This window comes from Capra hircus, chromosome 15 (assembly GCF_001704415.2).
Source record: "Capra hircus breed San Clemente chromosome 15, ASM170441v1, whole genome shotgun sequence".
NCBI classification, from domain to species: Eukaryota; Metazoa; Chordata; class Mammalia; order Artiodactyla; family Bovidae; genus Capra; species Capra hircus.
In genome coordinates this window covers 44,772,548-44,793,104 of record NC_030822.1, presented here as the reverse complement: position 1 = coordinate 44,793,104, position 20,557 = coordinate 44,772,548, and the positions used below count along the sequence as shown (strand labels likewise).

At 39.2% G+C, this 20,557-nt stretch overlaps 2 pseudogenes across 1 annotated transcript; one reads left to right on the top strand and one right to left on the bottom strand.

Annotated features, from left to right (window-relative positions):
• LOC102190337 lies at positions 9,210-10,880 on the bottom strand (annotated as a pseudogene).
• LOC102188877 lies at positions 12,397-13,269 on the top strand (annotated as a pseudogene). The gene has a single exon (XR_001919235.1). The product of XR_001919235.1 is annotated as an F-actin-capping protein subunit alpha-1-like (transcript).

Sequence of the window (20,557 nt, the reverse complement as noted above, 5' to 3'; positions counted from 1 at the left end):
ACTGCAAGCAAGCTTCTTTGCTAACTAAGACTTCTTGGGGTTCTGGACAGTCACCATCTGCCTGACAAGGGCGCCAGCAGTACACCCAGAAAACTGCGCAGCAGGGAAAGGCGGTAAGTCGCAGCGACCGCGCTCGCCAAACACCTGAGCTACTCGGTCCTGGCAAGGGCACAAAACACAGGCCCAATCGAATCTGTGCCTCTAAAGGCTACCTGAGAGCCGAGCCTGAGTGGCTTAGACCGGGGAGGTGCAAGCAGCCTAGGGCCGGCCTCAGACGGTTCCCAGCGGAGCAAAATAGAGCCTGAGTGGTGTGTGCCATGTGCAGGGGCATACCAGCATGGCTGAGACACTGCGAGCACATGCCAGTGTTATTTGTTTGCAGCATCCCTCCCTCCCCACAGCGCAACTGAACACGTGAGCCAAAAAAAAAAAAAGTGTCCACCACCGCCCCCCTTGTGTCAGGGCAGAAATCAGACACTGAAGAGACCAGCAAACAGAAGAAGCTAAACAGAAGGAACTGCCTTGGAAGTGACCCCACATTGCCCACAACACCAGAGAAAGTCCCAGAAATATCTTTACTATTTTTATGACCATTCTCGCTTTTTTTGTTGTTGTTGATGTTGTTGATTGTTTTTTCTTCTCTTTTTCTTCTCCTTCTTTTTAAACTTTAAAAAAATTTTAAGTCCTCTATTTCTCCTTTAATTTTAATTTTTATAACCTACTATCACTTTTCCCAAAAAAAGACCCCATTTTTATTTTTTTTATTATTTTTTTAAGACCCTATTTTTAAAGCAAATGCCGTATATATATATATATTTTGTGTGGTTGTTGTTGTTGTTGTTTTTAATAATTTTCATGATTTTTTTTTTCTTCTTGTTCTTCTTCTTTTCTTTAGTGTTGTATTTTTGAAAATCCAACCTCTACACTAGATTTTTAATCTTTGCTTTTTGGTATTTGTTGTCAATTTTGTACATTTAAAAATCCAATCTTCAGTACCCAATTTTACCTGAGAGCGAGATTACTGGCTTGACCACTCTCTCCTCCTTTGGACTCTCCTTTTTTTCCACCAGGTTGTCTCTGTCTCCTCCCTCCCCCTTCTCTTCTCTACCCAACTCTGTGAATCTCTGTGTGTTCTAGACGATGGAGAACACTTAGGGAACTGGTTACTGGCTGGATCTGTCTCTCTCCTTTTCATTTCCCTCTTTTATCCTCCTGGCCACCTCTGTCTACTTCCTCCCTCTCCTCTTCCCTGTATAACTCCATGAACACCTCTGAGCGGTCCAGACTGTGGAGCGCACATAAGGAAGTGATTACTGGCTAGCTTGCTCTCCCCTCTTTTGATCCCACCGCATCTCATTCCAGTCACCTCTAACTACCTCCTCCCTCTTCTCTTTTCCATGTAACTCTGTGAATCTCTCTGGGTGTCCCTCAATGTGGAGAAACTTTTCATGTTTAACCTAGATGTTTTATCATCAGTGCTGTATAGATGGAGAAGTCTTGAGGCTACTGTAAAAATAAGACTGAAAACCAGAAGCAGGAGGCTTAAGTCCAAATCCTGAGAACATCAGAGAACTGAATCCAGGGAACATTAACCGATAGGAGCTCATCAAACGCCTCCATACCTACACTGAAACCAAGCACCGCCCAAGGGCCAACAAGTTCCAGAGCAAGACATACCACGCAAATTCTCCAGCAACACAGGAACACACCCCTGAGCTTCAATATACAGGCAGCTCAAAGTTACTCCAAAACCATAGATGTCTCATAACTCATTACTGGACACTTCATTGCACTTGGGAGAGAAGAAATCCAGCTCTACCCGCCAGAACTCCGATACAAGCTTCCCTAACCAAGAAACCTTGACAAGCCACTGATACAACCCCACCCACAGTGAGGAAACTCCATAATAAAGAGAACTCCACAAATTCCCAGAATACAGAAAGGCCACCCCAAACACAGCAATATAACCAAGATGAAGAGACAGAGGAATATCCAGCAGGTAAAGGAACAGGAGAAATGCCCACCAAACCAAACAAAGAGGAAGAGATAGGGAATCGACCTGAGAAAGAATTCCAAATAATGATAGTGAAAATGATCCAAAATCTTGAAATCAAAATGGAATCACAGATAAACAGCCTGGAGACAAGGATTGAGAAGATGCAAAAAAGGTTTAACAAGGACCTAGAAGAAATAAAAAAGTCAATATATAAAGAATAATGCAATAAATGAGATCAGAAACATTCTGGAGGCAACAAATAGTAGAATATCAGAGGCAGAATATAGGATTAGTGAAATAGAAGATAGAATGGTAGAAATAAATGAATCAGAGAGGAAAAAAGAAAAACGAATTAAAAGAAATGAGGACAATCTCAGAGACCTCCAGGACAATATGAAATGCTCCAACATTCAAATTATAGGAGTCCCAGAAGAAGAAGACAAAAAGAAAGACCATGAGAAAATCCTTGAGGAGATAATAGTGGAAAACTTTCCTAAAATGGGGAAGAAAATAATCACCCAAGTCCAAGAAACCCAGAGTTCCAAACAGGATAAACCCAAGGCGAAATGCCCCAAGACACATATTAATCAAATTAACAAAGATCAAACACAAAGAACAAATATTAAAAGCAGCAAGGGAAAAACAACAAATAACACACAAGGGGATTCCCATAAGGATAAGTGTAGATCTTTCAATAGAAATGCTTCAGGCCAGGAGGGAATGGCAAGACATACTTAAAGTGATGAAAGAAAATAACCTATAGCCCAGATTACTGTACCCAGCAAGGATCTCATTCAAATATGAAGGAGAAATCAAAAGCTTTACAGACGAGAAAAAGCTGAGAGAATTCAGCACCACCAAACCAGCTCTCCAACAAATGCTAAAGGATATTCTCTAGACAGGAAACACAAAAAAGGCATATAAACCCGAACCCTAAACAATAAAGTAAATGGCAACGGGATCATACTTATCAATAATTACCTTAAACGTAAATGGGTTGAATGCCCCAACCAAAAGGCAAAGACTGGCTGAATGGATGCAAAAGCAAGACCCCTATATATGCTGCCTACAAGAGACCCACCTCAAAACAAGGGACACATACAGATTGAAAGTGAAGGGCTGGAAAAAGATTTCCATGCAAATAGAGACCAAAAGAAAGCAGGGGTAGCAATACTCATATCCGATAAAATAGACTTTAAAACAAAGGCTGTGAAAAGAGACAAAGAAGGCCACTACATAATGATTAAAGGATCAATCCAAGAAGATATAACAATTATAAATATATATGCACCCAACATAGGAGCACTGCAATATGTAAGACAAATGCTAACAAGTATGAAAGGGGAAATTAACAATAACACAATAATAGTGGGAGACTTCAATACCCCACTCATATCTATGGACAGATGAACTAAATAGAAAATTAACAAAGAAACGCAAGCTTTAAGTGATACAATAGACCAGTTAGACCTAATTGATATCTATAGGACATTTCACCCCAAAACAATGAATTTCACCTTTTTCTCAAGTGCTCACGGAACCTTCTCCAGGATAGATCACATCCTGGGCCATAAATCTAGCCTTGGTAAATTCAAAAAAATTGAAATCATTCCAAGCATCTTTTCTGACCATGATGCATTAAGATTAGATCTCAGTTACAGGAGAAAAACTATTAAAAATTCCAACATATGGAGGCTGAACAACACGCTGCTGAATAACCAACAAATCACAGAAGAAATCAAAAAAGAAATCAAAATATCCACAGAAATGAATGAAAATGAAAACACAACACCCCAAAAGCTGTGGGACACTATAAAAGCATTGCTAAGTGGAAAGTTCATAGCAATATAGGCATACCTCAAGAAACAAGAAAAAAGTCAAATAAATAACCTAACTCTACACCTAAAGCAACTAGAAAAGGAAGAAATGGAGAACCCCAGGGTTAGTAGAAGGAAAGAAATCTTAAAAATTAGGGCAGAAATAAATGCAAAAGAAACAAAAGAGACTATAGCAAAAATCAACAAAGCCAAAAGCTGGTTCTTTGAAAGGATAAATAAAATTGACAAACCATTAGCCAGACTCATCAAGAAAAAAAGGGAGAAAAATCAAATCAATAAAATTAGAAATGAAAATGGAGAGATCACAACAGACAACACAGAAATACAAAGGATCATAAGAGACTACTATCAGCAATTATATGCCAATAAAATGGACAACGTGGAAGAAATGGACAAATTCTTAGAAAAGTACAATTTTCCAAAACTGAACCAGGAAGAAATAGAAAATCTTAATAGACCCATCACAAGCATGGAAATTGAAACGGTAATCAGAAATCTTCCAGCAAACAAAAGCCCAGGTCCAGACGGCTTCACGGCTGAATTCTACCAAAAATTTCGAGAAGAGCTAACACCTATCCTACTCAAACTCTTCCAGAAAATTGCAGAGGAAGGTAAACTTCCAAACTCATTCTACGAGGCCACCATCACTCTAATACTAAAACCTGACAAAGATGCCACAAGGAAAGAAAACTACAGGCCAATATCACTGATGAACAGAGATGCAAAAATCCTTAACAAAATTCCAGCAATCAGAATCCAACAACACATTAAAAAGATACACCATGACCAAGTGGGCTTTATCCCAGGGATGCAAGGATTCTTCAATATCTGCAAATCAATCAATGTAATTCACCACATTAACAAATTGAAAAATAAAATCCATATGATTATCTCAATAGATGCAGAGAAGGCCTTTGACAAAATTCAACATCCATTTATGATTAAAACTGTCCAGAAAGCAGGAATAGAAGGAACATACCTCAACATAATAAAAGCTATATATGACAAACCCACAACAAACATTTTTCTCAATGGTGAAAAATTGAAAGCATTTCCCGTAAAGTCAGGAACAAGACAAGGGTGCCCACTTTCACCACCACTATTCAACATAGTTCTGGAAGTTTTGGTCACAGCAATCAGAGCAGAAAAAGAAATAAAAGGAATCCAAATTGGAAAAGAAGAAGTAAAACTCTCACTGTTTGCAGATGACATGATCCTCTACATAGAAAACCCTAAAGACTCCACCAGAAAATTACTAGAGCTAATCAATGAATACAGTAAAGTTGCAGGATATAAAATCAACACACAGAAATCCCTTGCATTCCTATACACTAATAATGAGAAAGCAGAAAAAGAGAAATTAAGGAAACAATCCCATTCACCATTGCAATGAAAAGAATAAAATACTTAGGAATATACCTACCTAAAGAAAATAAAGACCTATATATACAAAACTATAAAACACTGATGAAAGAAATCAAAGAGGACACTAATCGATGGAGAAATATACCATGTTCATGGATCAGAAGAATCAATATAGTGAAAATGAGTATACTACCCAAAGCAATCTACAGATTCAATGCAATCCCTATCAAGCTTCCAGCGATATTTTTCACAGAGCTAGAACAAATAATTTCACGATTTGTATGGAATACAAAAAACCTCGAATAGCCAAAGCAATCTTGAGAAAGAAGAATGGAACTGGAGGAATCAACCTGCCTGACTTCAGGCTCTACACAGTCATCAAGACAGTATGGTATTGGCACAAAGACAGAAATATAGATCAATGGAACAAAATAGAAAGCCCAGAGATAAATCCACACACCTATGGACACCTTATCTTCAACAAAGGAGGCAAGAATAATCAATGGATTAAAGACAATCTCTTTAACAAGTGGTGCTGGGAAAACTGGTCAACCACTGTAAAAGAATGAAACTAGATCACTTTCTAACACCATACATAAAAATAAACTCAAAATGGATTAAAGATCAAAACATAAGACCAGAAACTAGAAAACTCCTATAGGAGAACATAGGCAAAACACTCTCCGACATACATCACAGCAGGATCCTCTATGATCCACCTCCCAGAATACTGGAAATAAAAGCAAAAATAAACAAATGGGATTTAATTAAAATTAAAAGCTTCAGCACGACAAAGGAAACTATAAGCAAGGTGAAAAGACAGCCTTCTGAATGGGAGAAAATAATAGCAAATGAAGCAACTGACTAACAACTAATCTCAAAAATATACAAGCAACTTATGCAGCTCAACTCCAGAAAAATAAACGACCCAATCAAAAAATGGGCCAAAGAACTAAATAGACATTTCTCCAAAGAAGACATATGGATGGCTAACAAACACATGAAAAGATGCTCAACATCACTCATTATCAGAGAAATGCAAATGAAAACCACAATGAGGTGCCATTTCACACCAGTCAGAATGGCAGCGATCCAAAAGTCTACAAGCAATAAATGCTGGAGAGGGTGTGGAGAAAAGGGAACCCTCTTACACTGTTGGTGGGAATGCAAACTGGTATAGCCACTATGGAGAACAGTGTGGAGATTCCTTAAAAAACAACAAATAGAACTGCCTTATGACCCAGCAATCCCACTGCTGGGCATACACACCGAGGAAACCAGAATCGAAAGAGACGTGTACTCCAGTGTTCATCGCAGCACTGTTTATAATAGCCAGGACATGGAAACAACCTAGATGTCCATCAGCAGATGAATGGATAAGAAAGCTGTGGTACATATACACAATGCAGTATTACTCAGCCATTAAAAAGAATACATGTGAATCAGTTCTAATGAGGTGGATGAAACTGGAGCCTATTATACAGAGTGAAGTAAGCCAGAAAGAAAAACACCAATACAGTATACTAATGCATATATATGGAATTTAGAAATTGGTAATGATAACCCTGTATGTGAGACAGTAAAAGAGACACAGATGTATAGAACGGACTTTTAGACTCTGTGGGAGAGGGAGAGGGTGGGATGATTTGGGAGAATAGCATTGAAACATGTATACTATCAGGCAAGAAATGAATCACCAGCCTATGTTTGATACAGGATACAGGATGCTTTGGGGCTGGTGCACGGGGATGATCCAGAGCGATGATATAGGGTGGGAGGTGGGAGGGGGATTCAGGATTGGGAACTCATGTACACCTGTGGCTGATTTATGTCAATGTATGGCAAAACCAATACAGTATTGTAAAGCAAAATAAAGTAAAAATAAAATTTTTTTAAAAAAAGAAAAGGCAAAAAGATATAACACTGAAGGATGAACTCCCCGGGTCTCCCAATATGCTACTGGAGATAGGTGGAGAAATAACTCCAGGAAGAATGAAGACAGAGACAAAGCAAAAACACCCAGTTGTGGATGTGACTGGTGATAGAAGCAAGGTCCGATGCTATAAAGAGCAATATTGCATATGAAACTGGAATGTTAGGTCCATGAATCAAGGCAAATTGGAAGTGGTCAATCAGGAGATGGCAAGAGTGAAATCACCATTTTAGGAATCAGCAAACTAAAATGGACGGGAATGGGTGAATTTAACTCAGATGACCATTATATCTACTACTGTAGGCAAGAGTCCCTTAGAAGAAATGGAGTACCATCATAGTCTACAAAAGAGTCCGACATGCAGTACTTGGATGCAATCTCAAAAATGACAGAATGATCTCTGTTTTCCAAGGCAAACCATTCAATATCACAGTAATCCAACTCTATGCCCCTACCAGTAATGCTGAAGAAGCTGAAGTTGAACGGTTCTATGAAGACCTACAAGACCTTTTAGAACTAACACCCCAAAAAAGATGTCCTTTTCATTATAGGGGACTGGAATGCAAAAGTAGGAAGTCAAGAAACACCTGGAGTAACAGGCAAGTTAGGCCTTGGAGTACAGAATGAACCAGGGCAAAGGCTAATAGAGTTTTGCCAAGAAAACACACTGCTTATAGCAAACACCCTCTTCCAACAACACAAAAGAATAGTCTACACATGGACATCACCAGATGGTCAATACCGAAATCAGACTAATTATATTCTTTGCAGCCAAAGATGGAGAAGCTCTATACAGTCAGCAAAAACAAGACCAGGAGCTGACTGTGGCTCAGATCATGAACTCCTTGTTGCCAAATTCAGACTTAGAGTGAAGAAAGCAGGGAAAACCACTAGACCATTCAGATATGACCTAAATCAAATCCCTTATGATTATACAGTGGAAGTGAGAAATCGATTCAAGGGATTAGATCTGATAGACAGAGTGCCTGATGAACTATGGACAGAGGTTCATGACATTATACAGGAGGCAGGGATCAAGACCATCCCCAAGAAAAAGAAATGCAAAAAAGCAAAATGGCTGTCTGGGGAGGCCTTACAAATAGCTGGAAAAGAAGAGAAGTGAAAAGCAAAGGAGAAAAGAAAAGATATACGCATTTGAAAGTAGAGTTCCAAAGAAAAGCAAGGAGAGATAAGAAAGCCTTCTTCAGTGATCAGTGCACAGAAATAGAGGAAAACAATAGAATGGAAAAGACTAGAGATCTCTTTGAGAAAATTAGAGATAGCAAGGGAACATTTCATGCAAAGATGGGCTCAATAAAGGACAGAAATGGTAGGGACCTAACAGAAGCAGAAGATATTAAGAAGAGGAGGCAAGAATATACAGAAGAACTATACAAAAAAGATCTTCATCACCCAGATAATCACGATGGTGTGATCACTCACCTTGAGCCAGACATCCTGGAATGTGAAGTCAAGTGGGCCTTAGGAAGCATCACTACAAACAAAGCTAGTGGAGGTGATGGAATTCCAGTTGAGCTATTTCAAATCCTAAAAAAATGATGCTGGGGAAGTGCTGCACTCAATATATCAGCAAATTTGGAAAACTCAGCAGTGGCTATAGGACTGGAAAAGGTCAGTTTTCATTCCAATCCCAAAGAAAGGCAATGCCAAAGAATGCTCAAACTACTGCACAATTGCACTCATCTCACATGCTAATAAAGTAACGCTCAAAATTCTCCAAGCCAGGCTTCAACAGTACATGAACTGTGAACTTCTAGATGTTCAAGCTGGTTTTAGAAAAGGCAGAGGAACCAGAGATCAAATTACCAACATCCGTTGGATTATAGAAAAAGCAAGAGAGTTCCAGAAAAAACATCTATTTCTGCTTTATTAACTATGCCAAACCCTTTGACTATGTGGATCACCACAAACTGTGGAAAATTCTTCTTGTTGTTGTTTTTTTTTCCAACTCACAAATCTTTAAAAAAAAAAAAAAAAACAGTTCAGGTTTAGTCACTCTCACAAGACATTTATAAACCACGAGGTGGAGAGGTCATACTCGGGGAAGCTCCACACTTTATGTGTTTCTCCGAGATTCGATAATCAGTCTTGGATCAATTAACTCTCTCCAAAAAACGGTTATCCTCTTCTGCTGCGTCACAGCATACTCCACTACCTCAGCTCCATTTTTGTTGTGATAAACCAAATCAAATTTCCCGGGTTCTTTCATAGCAGGTAAGGATGAAAGAATTTCTTTGTCTACTTGCTGGGTCTCTGGGTTATGGCTTAATATTCTTCCTTCCTTGTAGTCAGAGACATCGGGAGAATAATTGGATGTTAGTTCCAAAAGCTTAAATGCAATCTTTTCTCCAACTTGAGGAGCAGCTGCTAACAGTGGTAAGAGACTGTAGTCCTTCTTGTGTGTCTCTATGGGATTCTGGATGGTGGTAGATGAGTTTGTCACCATTTCATTCAACTGTTGTTGCTTCTGATAGTCGGCGTTTCTATTTAAAACATAGGGAACAGCATGCCCTCTTCCTCGACCTCTCCCCCGCAAACCCCGCCCCCTCGCTGCCTTCCAGGAAAGAAGGTCCTCTCCTCTGCCCCAACCTCTTCCCAGACTAGCGGGTAGAGTCACGTTGGGAGGAGGACAGAGGACTGTTTGGGTCCGACTGCTTCCATCCAGAGGCGTTTGGAGCCTGTGATGATGGCCCTGGGCGATTTCTTCCTACAAAGAGGCCTACAGTCTTTAAGAACTCTGCAGTACACTCTGGGGTGCTTTTTAGCATCACGCATTGATCGTCTGACTCTGAACTAGAGTCTGAACATGAAGATGATGTTCTGGAGGTCTTGCCCTTGACAGGGACAGAGGTAAAACAGTGTTTTGGGAACCACTGTGTTTGTAGCTGTGGTTTTCACAGAGGATCCGTCCTTTGACACGTCAATCGAGATTTTCTCTGAGGAATCTCTGACCTCTAAGATGACGTTGCTGAGACCATCACTGATTGGTTCATGGTAAGACTCAGACTCCGAGAAGGAATCAGGACTGTGTTTTGTATGGACGACCATGCACCTTTCCTGTTGGCTTCCACAAGGCTGTTTCTAGCAGGAAGAGCTTTAGGGCTGCACTTCTGGAGGGTCCACTCTTTCACAGACTGTGCTTTAGAAGACTTGGGAGTCTTGGCATGTTTTTTATATTCATGTTTCTCGTTTTTCTTTGGCGACTTTTTTGCAGTCTCTCCATCATCAACCTCCACTGCATCACACGTGGCTTTGTTTTTCCTCGTTTTTTTTACTCACACTCTGGTCTGTGGCGGCTTTCGGTTCTAAATCCAAGGTCTTCTCACTGTCATTGTTCTCATGCCTCTTCCAATGCTTCTTTGAATTTCTGTAGTCTAGATCAGTTTCTTCACCTTCGCCCAACTTAAATGCCCATTTCTTTGCTTTTCTAGGTAATAAATGAGTACTATTCCCATTACTAACTGTTACAGGACTCTCAGCAATTCCTTTCTCTTCTAATTTAATGCAGGTGCATGCTCTCGGCGGGGGACAATAGTGCCCCCTCCAAGTAGAGGCCCAGGAGAGCCCCGGAACTGAAGCCGAAGTGCTGGCGGATCAGACTGATGAGGTCTGTGATGACTTGGCATCCGTTCAGGTTGATGAGAAGCCGGAAAGACGTGCAGTACAGGGCGCCAGGCGGTGGGTAATAGAATTGAAGCCATAGCCTAACCGTCTTGGAGGCTGCCATCTTGCTCCATGCCTGGAAAATTCATAAAGAGATGGGAATGACCTCCCTCTTGAGAAATCTGTATGCAGGTCAGGAAGCAACAGTTAGAACAGGACATGGAACAACAGACTGGTTTCAAATAGGGAAAGGAGTACGTCAAGACTGTATATTGTCACCCTGCTTATTTCACTTTTATGCAGAGTCCATTATGAGAAACACCAGGCTGGATGAAGAACAAGCTGAAATCAAGATTACCAGGAGAAATATCAATAACCTCAGATATGGTGGGCTGCCGTCTATGGGGTCGCATAGAGTCGGACACAACTGAAGCGACTTAGCAGCAGCAGCAGCAGCAGCATGCAGATGACACCACCCTTATGGCAGAAAGTAAAGAAGAACAAAAGAGCCTCTTGATGAAAGAGGAGAGTGAAAAAGTTGGCTTAAAACTCAACATTCAGAAAACAAAGATCACGGCATCTGGTCCCATCACTTCATGGCAAATAGATGGGGAAGAAGTGACAGACTTTATTTTCTGGGCTCCAAAATCACTGCAGATGGTGACTGCAGCCATGAAATTAAGACACTTACTCCTTGGAAGAAAAGTTATGACCAACCTAGACAGCATATTAAAAAGCAGAACATTACTTTGCCAACAAAGGTCCGTCTAGTCAAGGCTATGGTTTTTCCAGTAGTCATGTATGGATATGAGAGCTGGACTATAAAGAAAGCTGAGTGCAGAATTGATGGTTTTGAACTGTGGTGTTGGAGAAGACTCTTGAGAGTCCCTTGGACTGCAAGGAGATCCAACCAGTCCATCCTAAAGGAAATCAGTCCTGAATACTGATTGGAAGGACTGATGTTGAAGCTGAAACTCCAATATTTTGGCTACCTGATGTGAAGAACTGACTCATTTGAAAAGACCCTGACGCTGGGAAAGATTGAAGGCAGGAGGAGAAGGGGATGACAAAAGATGAGATGGTTGGATGGCATCACCAACTCAGTGGACATGAGTTTGTGTAAACTCTGGGAGTTGTGAAGGACAGGGAGGCCTGGCATGCTGCAGTCCATGGGGTCACAAAGAGTCTGACATGAGTGAGTGACTGAACTGAACTAACAGATAAAGTAGATAGCATGCAAGAATAGTGAGACATTTAAGTAGAGAGGTGAAAAGAATCAAAAAGAAATGTTGGAGATATAAAACATTGTAATAAAATGAAATATGCCTTTAATGATCTTAGTAAACTGGCTATGGCTGAGGAAAGAATCTTAGAATCATGGCTATGTCCACAGAAACCTCCAAAACAGAAAAGCAAAAAAAACAAAGTAAATATCCAAGGACTAGGGGACAGCTACAAAAGGTGTAACATATGTGTAATAAAAATATTAGAAGAAGAGAAAGAGAAAGGGAAAGAAGATATATTTGAAACAATAATGACTGAGACTTACTATGAATTAACGTTAGACAGCAAACCATAGATCCACAAAGCTAAGAGAATATCAAGCAGAATAAATGCAAAAAACAAAATCCAGGGAGCAGCCCAAGATGGCTGCCTTCGAGGATCGGGTGTCGGATGAGGAGAAGGTATGCATAGCTGCTAAATTTATCACTCATGCACCGCCAGGGGAATTCAATGAAGTGTTCAACAATATCTGGCTACTACTTAATAATGATAATCTCCTCAGGGAAGGGGCAGCACATGCATTTGCCCAGTATAACATGGATCAGTTCACACCTGTGAAGATAGAAGGATATGAAGATCAGGTCTTAATTACAGAACACGGTGACCTGGGTAATAGCAGATTTTTAGATCCAAGAAACAAAATTTCCTTTAAGTTTGATCACTTATGGAAAGAAGCAAGTAACCCCCAGCCAGAAGAAGTAGATGGAGGTCTGAAGTCTTGGAGAGAATCCCGTGACAATGCTTTAAGGGCCTATGTGAAAGATCATTATTCCAACGGCTTTTGTACTGTTTATGCTAAAACTATAGATGGGCAACAGACCATTATTGCATGTATTGAAAGCCACCAGTTTCAGCCTAAAAACTTCTGGAATGGTCACTGGAGATCAGAATGGAAGTTCACCATCACACCATCTACAGCCCAGGTGGTTGGAGTACTTAAGATTCAGGTTCACTATTATGAAGATGGCAATGTTCAGTTGGTTAGTCATAAAGATGTACAGGATTCAGTAACTGTTTTGAATGAAGCCCAGACTGCCAAGGAGTTTATTAAAATCATAGAGCATGCAGAAAATGAGTGTCAGACAGCAATTAGTGAAAACTATCAAACGATGTCAGACCACATTCAAAGCCTTGCGCCAGCAACTTCCTGTTCCCCACACCAAAGTCGACTGGAACAAGATACTCAGCTACAAGATTGGCAAAGAAATGCAGAATACTTAAAGGCTGAATGAAGGATTCTTCAGTACATGGAAAGAAAGGATTCAACGTGTGGTCATATGATAAATAAGTGATTTATAAACAAGAGTGATATTTTGCTAGGGCTTTCAAAAGTTAACAGGTTTTCTAGCCTAATAGAATACTGTTGAACCTAGAGCACTGTCTTGATTCTTTTGTGTTTTCTGCCTTGTAATTTTGTTTTCACTATATCTAGTTGTAAATTTTTCTTTTTTAATTCTGCCACATTTAATGATGGAGAGAGATATCTACCCTGGAGTCATTTTACTGTTTAGAACATTTTCCTAGCCATGAAGCCCTGTTACTGACATAGACAGGTAATATATTCAATACTTTTCCACCCCATCCTTCAAAGTACTTCTGCTGTTCAGTGGTTTTTACTAATTAACCAACAGCTAAAGAGGCTGTGCTGCAAACTGTAGCTGAATGGAAGATACATTCATCCTTCTCCCTCCAGTTGCTTTGATCATCATTTATAACATCTCTTAACTGTAGTTTCATATGTTTGGATTGGGGCTTTTCAGGTTCATTTTGGAGGCCAAGGAAGTTTTCTGGAAATTCCATCATAGCCAACTTCTCTGGGGAAGTTGTTTTTAAATCCAAAGACTTGAACCACATTCCCTACATCAACATGTTTGCTTTTTCCCTTTCCCTCATTGTCTCCTTCCCACCTAGTACGATTATAGTTATAGACGTGCATTTTTAGAAGAGTGTTATCCATTTTTATTAGTTTTTTTAATATTCGAAAACTGCTGACATACTAGGGGTATAGTAGAGTATAAAACTTGAAGAAATGCAGATGTTGAAGGAATAATAGGTATCTTTTGCTTAAATACTTTGTGGCAGGATTGTACTATAAGTGAATGAATCAAACAACTATGTTAATCACAAACAAAAGACTAAAAATGAACCAAAGTGAAAAGGATAACTTTAAGGCAGTATCTTTCAATTGTAACCTGTTATTTAAGGGAATACTAGTGATTTGTTCTAAATAGGATGTAATACTTATTCCAAATTACTCTTCCTCCGTCCTGCCTGCCAACTCAAATATAGCAACCCTTCCCAGGTTTATTGGCAGGTACAGGTATGATCTCAGAATACACAGGTGACATAGATATGATATGACAACTGGTAATGGTGGATTCATTTACATTGTTTACACTTCTATGACCAGGCCTTAAGGGAAGGTCAGTTGTTTAAAAACCGAGTAGTGTCTTCCTCCAAACACACGTCAAAAAAGAAGGCTGTATGTGTTTTGGCTTTGTTTTTGCTGAGTAATACAGTCAAGCAAGAGTTTATTTTTAAGTGACCTGTTGATTTGTGTTAGCATTTTTGTTTATTTCAAATAAAATATATTTGTACTACTTGTAAAAAACAAAAACAAAACAAAAACCAACCAACCAAATAATAACAACAAAGAAACCCCTATAAGTAGACACATAATTTTCAACTACAGAAAATCAAAGATAAAGAAGCCAGAGTTTATAAAGCATCTTACCTATAGAGGAAAAAGATGAAAATTACACCTGACTTTTCCTCAGAACCCATGCAAGAAAGAAGAGAGGGAAATGAACTATTTAGTGTTAAGGGAAAAAGAAAAAAAAAATCCCATCAACCTAGAATTCTGTACCCTTTGAAATTATTCTCCAAAAGTGAAGGCAATATAAAGACTTTCTAAGACAAATTAAAATTTAAGGGGACTTCCCTCGTGATCCAGTGGCTAAGATACTATATTCCCAATGCCGGGGGCCTGGGTTCAATCCCTGGTCAGGGAACTAGATCCCACATGCTGCAACTAAGAGTTCACATACCATAACTGAAGATCTCACATGCCACAATGAGTATTGAAGATCCCATGTGCCACAACTAAGACCCATCACAGTCAAATAAATAAGTAAATATAAAGATTTTTAATAAATAAATAAAATTGAGGAAACGTTGCCAATAGACCTGCCTTACAAGAAATGTTAAAAGAAATTTCTTTAGAAGGAAAATAATACAGGTAAACAACTCATATCTACATAAAAGAAAAAAGCATCAAAGAAGGAATAAGTAAAGATAAAATAAAAGTTACTTGATTGTCAAAAAAGATTTTCCTAATTATTAAAATATCATATTTTACCAAACAAGGTCCTGGGTGGAGAGCTTATAAACAACTGTTACAAATAATATTTGCAATGTATGAATGATGTGTGTGATACAACATAAATGAACCCAACTATTCAACTATTGTCCACATAAGAATGAACACGAAATGATAAAACAAGAATGCCCCCACGTGGCAGTAGTCATGGGAGATCGAATCTCAACCAGGAATCAACTCTTCCCACTAAGGCAGGCAGAACTGAATCCCTGTGTTGTCACTGTAACTGGCAGAATGCTGATCACCTAGATACACAAGACAGAGTGCTAAAATTAGAGAAAGGCAAGAAACCACAGGGCCTGGCCAGTGCAAAGATAGGTCATTCCTAGTGCAATTAGAAATTACAGTTTACAAAGTATATCGAAAGTAACAATACTCCTTAGAAGTACAATTGACAAATATCAGACTCTAAATGAATTTTAAGCGTGATTAAGAATTGATGCAGATTAAGAATTGATGCCCTGATACAAGGAAAAAAAACCCCAGGGAAATGATAACCATATTTAATATGTTCTGAGAGTTTTGAGAGTCCAAAACACCTGGATTCTGGAGCCAAGTTGCCCGGAATTGAACCCTAACTCTGCCACCAGCTAACTGGTGCACAGGGTGCACAGGGATAGTGTCTTAGCGTCAGATTTGAGCCCAAGTAATCAAACTATATATAATAAAACTTTCTCCCAGTGAGAAAGTATCTTTCAAGATAAAGTATGAGCTGAAAAGGAAAAGTTCACACCAACTTTTACTTCCCCCTCAACATCTCTATGGCCTTGCAAACGGGCTCAAAGCAAGCAAGCTCCCACAGTTTCCCCAAAACCTGCTCCTCTCATGGTCTTTCCATCCTAGTTAATGACAACTCCATCCTTCCAGTAGCTCAGCCCAAAATCCCTGGAGTCAGCCTGGAATTCTTTCTCTCATACACACCATATATCCAATCCAGCAGTAAGTTCCAGTTGACTCTGCCTCCTAAATATGCCCTGAATCTGCCATGGCCCTTGTTCTCCATTGCTACCACTCACTCTCAGCACTTCCTGCCATGACTACTATCATAACCTCTAACTTCTCTCCTTGCATCCACCCTCACACCCTCCCCAGGGCCCCTCAACAACTTGTTTTCAATGTTGCAGCCAGAAAGTCCTCTTGCTCTGCCTCATTCTCTCTTATCACATCTGTATCACGTATTACATTTCATTCTCTAGATTTTATTTATTATATTTTGTTACTGTAGGCCTCCTCTACTAGAATAAAAGTTTCACAAGAGCAGGAACTTTGTTCTGTGCACTGTTAAAATATAGAGCACTCACGTCACTTCTCTGCTCAAAACCTTCCATAGGTGTCCTTTGTCTGCAACATGTCAAAGTTCTTATCAGCCCTGCTGGTTGTCTCCACAAACTCCCACCTCCGCCCGGTGCATATTGTGGCCATTCCACCTGGCACCCCTCCCCCAGGTAGCCTCAAGACATGCTCTTTCTTTTCCTTTTAGTCCTTCACATTTCAGTGACATTGTGTCTGCCCAGTCAGTCCAAATTCAATTCCATCCCATTCACAAGACTTCCTAACTTTTTTCTTTCTTCATTTTTTTCTCAGGAGTCCACCCAAACCCATGTCCATTGATGCCATCCAACCATCTCATCCTCTGTTGTCCCCTTCTCCTCCTGCCCTCAATCTTTTCCAGCATCAGGGTCTTTTCCAATGAGTCAGCTCTTCACATCTGGTGGCCAAGGTATTGGAGTTTCAGCTTCAACATCAGTCCTTCCAATGAACACCTAGGACCCATCTCCTTTAGGATGGACTGGTTGTATCTCCTTGCAGTCCAAGGGACTCTCAAGAGTCTTCTCCAACACCACAGTTCAAAAGCATCAATTCTTTGGCACTCAGCTTTCTTTATAGTCCAACTCTCATATCTATACATGACCACTGGAAAAACCATAGCCTTGACTAGATGGACTTTTGTTGGCAAAGTAATGTCTCTGCTTTTTAATATGCTGTCTAGGTTGGTCATAACTTTCCTTCCAAGGAGTAAGCATTTTTTAATTTCATGGCTTCAGTCACCATCTGCAGTGACAGGCATTTGGAACATTTACTATTTCCTGCTCATTAGGGCTAAATAATGTGATGTCATCAATATATCAAACCAACGTGATCTTCTGTACAATGTCCAGATGATCACACTCTTTGGATTCCTATATTGTGACAGAGGGCAGTCACAGATCATAGAATAAATTCATAAATATGGACTGATTGTTCATCCCAAATGAATGAAAACTGCTTGTGATACTCCTTACCTATATAACAAGTATCAGAACTGTATCTCTTTATAGTTTGATTTGCATTTCTCAGGGAAGCCTGGCATGCTGCAATTCATGGGGTTGCAAAGAGTCAGACACAACTGAGCGACTGAACTGAACTGAATAATTAGTGATGCTGAGCATCTTTTCATGTGCTTTTTGGCCATCTGTATGTTTTCTTTGGAGAAATGTCTGTTGAGCTCCTCTGCTCATCCAAAAATGTATAAACTATAAATGCTGGAGAGGATGTGGAGCAAAGGGAACCCTCCAACACTGTCGGTGGAAATGTAAATGAGTAGAGCCACTGTGTAGAACAGTATGGAGGCTCCTTAAAGAACTGAAAACAGAGCTACCATATGACCCAGTGATTCCACTCCATATATACCCAGAGAAAACCATAATTCTAAAAGATACATGCAGCCCAATTCTCACTGAAGCATGATTTATAATAGCCAAGACATGGAAGCAACCAAAGTGTCCACTGATAGAGGAACGGATAGAGAAGACGTGGTATATATATATATATAGATAGATACACACACATGCACAATTGAATATTACTCAGCCATAAAAGGGAACTAAATAATACCATCTGCAGCAACGTGGATGGACCTAGAGATTGTCCTACTGAGTGAAGTAAGTCAGAGAAAGATAGATATCATATGATATTGCTTATGTGTAGAATCTTTAAAAAGGGTAAAAATGAACTTATCTACAAAACAGAAATAGAGTTATAGATGTAGCAAACAAACTTATGGTCACCATAGGGTAAGCATAAATTGAAAGACAGGGATTGATATATACACAGTACTGTATATAAGGTATATAGCTAATAACCTACTGTATAGCACGGGGAGCTCTACTCAGTACTCTGGAAAGGCATATATGGGTAAAGAATCTAACAGAGTGGCTAAAAGAGTGGGTATAGGTATATGTATAACTGACTCACTGTGTTATACACTCAAAACTAAAACAATATTGTAATCAGCTATACTCCAATAAAAATTAATTAATTTTTCAAAACAGGAATTATATCTTTTAATCCTTGAGAGTCTTTAATATAAGCTATATTCTGAATAAAAATTCCACAGCTTTAAAAATGTTAGATTAAGCTTGTTAATTGTATGATTAAGATCTTCTATGGATTTTTCTTAATTACAAAATCTGTCAAGAACTAAGATATGTTGAAGTCTCTTATTACTATTGTGTTATCAACTTCTGTCACTTTCTCAGAGATTCTAATTAAATAGATATGAGGTGGAACCTAGATTTATGTACTTTTAAATAGCTTCCTGTATAATTCTAATGACCATTCTTTACTACTGTGGCACACCATTGTGGATGAAATTGATTCATTCATTCAACAAATATTTATGGAGTACCTACTATTCCCAGTACTCTAGACACATTGTTTGTCAGTAATACATGTGTTAACAACTTACATAAACAGTACAATTATCAAAAACAGGAAATTAACATTGGTATAATATTTGCCTAGAAGTTGATCTTTATCTTCCTTTTTTTCTTTTCTTAGTTTTTCTAGTAGCTTTTTCATTTCACACTATTGTACAATCTCCTGCTTGAAACCACAAGCACAAAATGGTTACAGTTGAAATTTTCTCTGCTCCCTACAGTAAATGTACCAAAATGCATTTTTGTCCTTTTGCATAAATGTCCCTTTAATCTTTTTTGCTATAAAATTTTTATTCACAAGCTGGTATTTTCCTGCACATTTATCTCATAATATAAGTCTAATATTTGTTCCAGATTAATATGGATAGAATCTACTTGACTTTCCTCCCTATTTATTCATCAATATACTAATCTTTTGATTAGCACTTGAGCTAAATGGATGGATTTTACAGTAAATATTCCCTCTTCTATTACTTAGCTACCTATGGCAAATAGGTGTGTGGGTGGGTAGGGGTCTGTGTCTATGTAAACTTAGAGTCTGGGAAAGAAAATTGTATTTTCTTTCTGAATTTATTAAAAATCTTTCATTATTATCCATTTCGTAGAATATTACCTATTCTATGGAGGGCACGCCTAAAATGTATATTTATTTTATTGCTTCTGATATAGAATCTATTTTCAACATTGAGACTTCTCTTTAAAGGATTAGTGTACATTTAAATTTGTGAAAAAATGAAAGTATTAGTCTCTCACTCCTGTCCAACTCTTTGTGACCCCATGGACTATAGCCTGCTAGGCTCCTCTGTCCATGGGATTTCCCAGGCAAGAATACTGGAGTGGATTGCCATTTCCTTCTCCAGGGGATCTTCCTGAACCAGGGTAAAGAGTCTGCGTTGCAGGCAGACTCTTTACCATCTGAGCCATCAGGGAAGACTGTTTTTCTGGTCTACCTTCAATGAAGGTTCATCTGTAGATTTCTACTGCTTAGGAAGTTGCTGCTAAGTCACTTCAGTCGTGTCCGACTCTGTGAGACCCCATAGACAGCTTAGGAAGTTAGGTCAGAACAACAGAATGATACTATTTAGTCATATGGTTCTCTTTCAGCATCCCCTCCACTCCAAAGAAGATGTTTGCTGTCCTTCCTGCAGCCCACTCATACCACAGGTATCTGCTCTTCTAGTGAGAAGTAACACAGGAGTTTTGCATCATCTCCACCCACTCCCTCAGCCCAGCCCACGATACTCTTGAGCAGGAGAATCATGTTCCTTTCTTGGCATCCTTTATCCAGACATTATATCATGAAGATGAAGCCTGCTCTAGTTTCAGCACTAATGAAGTTTTCTTTTTCTTAGTTCATTCTCCTGCTTCTTTTCAGTAAACATTAGGCATGGATAAATGAACACTTAGACCACCATCTTTCCCATTAATCCCATTACTTGT